The sequence below is a fragment of the Petaurus breviceps genome, unplaced genomic scaffold, assembly GCF_028583685.1.
Source record: "Petaurus breviceps papuanus isolate PSGF00001 unplaced genomic scaffold, PetGlider_PUasm1.0 151, whole genome shotgun sequence".
Taxonomy (NCBI): Eukaryota; Metazoa; Chordata; class Mammalia; order Diprotodontia; family Petauridae; genus Petaurus; species Petaurus breviceps.
The window spans coordinates 30,086,814-30,092,108 of NW_027185712.1; the positions used below are offsets into that span (position 1 = coordinate 30,086,814).

Consider the following 5,295-nt stretch of genomic DNA (forward strand, 5'->3'; position numbering starts at 1 on the left):
CTTCCTTCCTTCCTTCCTTCCTTCCTTCCTTCCTTCCTTCCTTCCTTGAAGTTGAATTCTTCTGTTGGCTCCAGAAGGCTAAACTAAAAGCAGCAGGTAAAAGTTAGAGAGAAGTATACTGAAGCTTGATGTAAGGAAAAGCTTACTAATGATTAGAGTTTTCTAAACATACCTATTCTAGACTTATCTACCATAATTGTTTATAATTGAAAATCTTCAAATGAAAGCTAGACAAGCATTTATTGAAAATACTATAGATGGAGCAAGTACAGTTGACTGCCCATCTATGATAAAGTTCCGAGTCCAGTACTATGGATAGAATGGTTAAAAGGGAACAGAATGTGTTCTAATGCCTTTGAGGGTCCCTTAAAAGCACCACATTTTTGGGAAGTAACACATCTGATTCCTTTGAACCTTTTAATTACCATTAGGATCTGATTTCTCTGTCCTTAAAACAATGTTTAATTCCTATACCAGATCACCTTTTTGAATTTCAAAGGCACTATCCCCTGCCTGTCCCTGAAGCTTCTTGTCTATTTCCTCTAAGGAATTTTGAACTCCTTAATCCTCCTCCATCTCTCTTTGACCTGATCCAACTTCAGTTTTACATCTATCAAATGGACAAATTTCCCTTACCAGGTTCATTTTGAGGGGAAGAAACTGGGGACAAGTGTAGAGGTTCTATGGCATTACTGCATCCTCTTAGTGATATGAGTCTCTTTGGAAAGGAAGGATATAAATGGATGAAGCCTAGCATCTTTACATAAGTGGTGCTGGTTGGGTTTTTTAAACTAAGATTTTCAGTTAATGATGGGGTCAAGCAGAATGAAATTTACCTAACTTTGTCTCCCTGCTGATCCCTCCTCCATTTACCTTCTTCCTCTAGAAAAATAGAACTTTGGGCCAAATTTAGATACCACTGCTGTCATTGTTAGTTAAAAATAGCTGTGCTGAATCCTTCCTGCTATTACCCAGGGGCTGTTTTCAGAGAATGTTTATGGCAGTAAAAGCCATTTGCTAATTCAGTGCTTGCTCAACTAGAATAACACTTAGGAGGCATTTGTTGTACTCATGTAAATATATGATACAGAATGATAGTGGTAATTAATGTGTATTTTCTTCAGATTTCTAGGGCCATTTTGCTACAAGAAAATGACTAGTTAGGAGAGTGAACCCAAGAAGTATATTTAATAGGGCAGTCTGTATCAAAGCAGCAGCTAGGCTGGACTCAATTGAAGAGTTAATAAATTTGTGTCTAGGTGATTTTGACAGTGAGAAGAAAAATCAAATGGCCTTTCATCTAGGTGGATTTAAAAGGAAAGGATATGAAAAAAATCTCTCAAGATTTGCCGGTTTCCTACAGTAAAATCTCTTCATCATCCCCTGCTGTGTTGTGTCTGATTCCCTTCTGCTATTTCCTCCAAGGTTCGTAAATCTAGCTGCTGTCTCTATCCTCAGGGTTCACAATGTGATTTGAGGTGGGCTTCAAGGTGGCAGGATGAGAAATGAGGGAAGGGGAAGTTTACAATTCTTCTTTTGGTTCTGGTAACATTTATTTCTGGCAAACAATTTTGGAGCATTGTTTCCATCTACGTCTTCCTTTTTCTGTGTATCTCTCTGTCTATGTATCTGTCTCTATTCCTGTCTTTTTCTGTCTCTATGTGTCTCTCTGTCCCTCTAGAGAGCATTTCAATTTCCCTTCAATAAGTTACACTGGATGCTTTTTATCTGTTAATCACTTAGGGACTGGATGAGGCTCAGTTGTTTCTTTTGAGAGCAAATGGAGTGTTGAGCTCTGAAAGACAAAACCAGGAAAACAGAGAAAAGATCTATAAGAAATGTGTCACATTTATAAGTGGGTTGCAAGTTGAGATTGATCATGGGTAACCCAAGTCTTGATCTGCAGCAATAGTCGTGTTGATGACATAGACAGTCATAGTGACTGCTAATCAGTGGAATTTTCCACATGATGCTACATTACATTTAGTGACTCTACGCTTCCTAAATGGATTATACTCATGCCCCTGGCTTTGTTTAAAGCAATTTAAATGTGGGACAGGGCCAAAATGGTGGAATAAAAGCAGGGACTTGCTTGAGCTTTCCCCTAAACCCTCCAAATACCTGTAAAAATGACTAAACAAATTCTAGAGCAGCAGAACCCACAAAATGATGGAGTGAAACAAATTTCCTGCCCAAGACAACGTGGAAAGTTCTGTTGCTCCAGTTTGAGAGAAGAGCACAGTCCAGCATGGACTGGGCCAGCACAGATGGGGCCAGAGCAGACCTCAGGTGACTAAATCAGAGACAGCTATGGCAGTTTCCAGACTTCTCAACCCACAAACACCAAATACAACTTAGAAGGTCAGTAGGAAAGGTCTGTTGGACCTGGGTGAGAGAGGAGTGTGGTCTGGCCCCAGCCCAGGGTGGTGGCAGTAACTGCTTCTTGAGCTCTTGATCCACAGATGATGGGGGGATCCAGCAGCTGATCAGAGGTAGATTGTAGGGATTTATTTGGTGGTGCTGAGGCAGGATTCTCTTGCTTTTCCCATGTTTAGATATTGGTAGTGGTCCTGGGGTGAGGAGGAGCACTGTTGTGGAAGAGCTTGTGGTGGTAGTTGAAAGGAAATACTCCTCATATTTCCAAGGCAGAAAAAAATGCTTGTGGTCAGTCACAGAACAGATTACAGACCAGGAGAGGAGTAAACACTTTTCCTTTCATCATAAAAACTTGGAGGAACTGAAAAATCCCTAGATATATCTCTGAAAATAGCTGCACAAAATCTCTGAAGCTTGGGACAGTATGCCCTTCACACTGGAAGCAAATACCTACCTTAACAAAGAGCTAAAAAGGCAAGTAATTGACTGGAAAAAAGGAGCAAACAGTGGAAAAAATCAGACTATAGAATTTTACTTTGGTGACAACGAAGATCAAAACATACAATCAGAAGAAGACAACAAAGTCAAACCCCCTACATCAGCAGTCTCAGAAAAATCTGAATTGGTCACAGGCCACGGAAGAGTTCAAAAAGGATTTTGAAAATCAAGTAAGAGAAGTTGAGGAAAATTGGGAAGAGAAAAGAGAGTTATTCAAGAAAAGTATGAAAAATAAGCCAGCAGCTTCCTAAAGGAGACACCCCCCCCAAATACTGCAGGAAATTACACCTTAAAAAATAGACTAACCCAAATGGCAAAAGAGGTCTAAAAAGTCAATGAGGAGAAGAATTCCTTAAAAAGAAGAATTGGACAGAAGAAAAAGGAGGTCCAAAAGGTCACTGAAGAAAATTATTCCTTAAAAATTAGAATGGAGCAAATGGAAGCTAATGACTTTATGAGAAATCAAGAAATTATAAAACAAAACAAAAAAAATGAAATATCTCATTGGAAAAACAACTAACCTGGAAAACAGATGCAGGAGAGATAATTTTAAAATTATTGGACCACCTAAAAGCTATGATTAAAAAAAAAGCCTAGGTATCATCTTTCAAAAAATTATCAAGCAAAACTGCCACAAAATTCTAGAACCAGAGGGTAAAATGGAAATGGAAAGAATCCACCTACCACTTCCTGAAAGATATCCCCAAAGGAAAAATCCTAGGAATACTATAATGTAACAAAATTCCAGAGTTCTCAGGTTGAGGAGAAAATATCGCAGACATCCAGAAAGAAATAGTTCAAGTATTGTGGAAACACAATCAGAATAACACAAGATTTAGCAGCTTCTACATGAAGGGAATGGAGGGCTTGAAATATGATATTCTGGAGGTCAGAGGAGCTAGAATTAAAACCAGGAAACCCCTCTCTAGCAAAACTGAGTATAACACTTCAAGGGAAAATATGAATGTTCAATGAAATAGAGAACTTTCAATCATTCTTGATGAAAAGAGAAGAGCTGAATAGAAAATTTGGCTTTCAAATACAAGAATCAAGAAAAGCGTTCAATGGTAAACAGGAAAGGGAAATAATAAGGGACTTATTAAAATGGGGTAAATTATCTCACATAAAAGAGTCAAGAAAAACTTTACAATGGAGAGGAAGAGTTGGAAGGTGAGAGGGAATGAATGAACCTTATTCACACTGAATTTGGTATAAGGAGGGAATAACATACACTAAGCTGGGTATGGAAATCTATCTTACCCTACAGTAAAGTAGGGGGTAAGGGAATAAGAGAGGGTGATTACTGAAGAGAGGGCAGATGGGAGGGGCATGCAGTCAGAATCAAATGATTTTGAGAAGGGACAATATCAAAGGAGAGAATAAAACAAATGAGGGATGTAATAGGATTCAGGGAAATATAGTTAGACTTTGACAACATGACTGTTATGAAACTGTTTTGCATGAGTACACATGTATAACCTATATCTAATTGCTTGCCTTCTAAATGAGGGTAGGAGGGAAGGGAAGGGAGAGAATTTGTAATTCAAAGTTTTAAAAATGAATGTTAAAAATTGTTTTTACATGTAACTGGGACAAAAAAATTTACAGGCAATGGCATATAGAAATCTATCTTGCCATATAGGAAAATAGAAGGGAAGGGATAAGAGAAAGGGAGGTGTGGTGATAGAAGAGAGGGCATATTGGGAGAAAGCGTAATCAGAATGTACACTGTCTTGGGGTGGGGGGAGGGGGAGATGGGGAGAAAATTTGGAACTCACAAAATTTTGTGGAGGTGATTGTTGAAAACTAAAAATAAATTGATTAATTAAAAAAGAAAAAAATGATTTAGGGCAATGTTCCTTCAAATATCATTCCTGCAAGGTCACTTAGAAATGTGTTTTGAATAAACTGAACCATTTTTAGGAATGCAGTCTATTTGGTGAAGTTAAATACTATTTCATTACCAGAACAAATGTCTGGGACACTCCACTTGCAACCTCCTTGTAGTTAGACAACTGAGCCCCAAATGACTACTCTCTGGCTCTGGTCATCCAATTAAGTTAAAACCAACCTAGCTGTATTTTCAGCTAATTCACAATACTTCATCTTGTCTTTAAAGAGAGCATGAAAGACATTGTCAAATGCTTTGTTGGAATCTGTAGAATTCTAATTAACCCATCTAGTTACCTTGCAAAAAAAGTAAATACTTTCAGTCAACCTATTCTTTTAAAATTAATGTTTCTTTTTTTATTATTAACAACTATTGACAATTGTGAATATCTCAATATAGAAGCAATGGTGGGGGGAGGATTGTATATAGAACCCCAAATTTCAATTGTATATTTCTCTGCTTCTCTGTGTCTTTCTGAACTACTTTATATTGTGTGTCAAGCACAGTATAGCCCTTTAGGATAAACATAA

General features: G+C 37.8%; 1 long non-coding RNA gene across 1 annotated transcript in view; it reads right to left on the reverse strand.

Moving 5' to 3' along the window:
• The window catches only part of LOC138154021 (uncharacterized), an 8,476-nt gene extending 7,754 nt beyond the window's left edge, over window positions 1–722 (reverse strand). Inside the window, exon 1 of the long non-coding RNA XR_011166536.1 lies at window positions 637–722. This is a non-coding gene — a long non-coding RNA (uncharacterized lncRNA). The remainder of the gene's footprint in view (window positions 1–636) is intronic.
• Window positions 723–5,295: the final 4,573 nt, after the last annotated feature.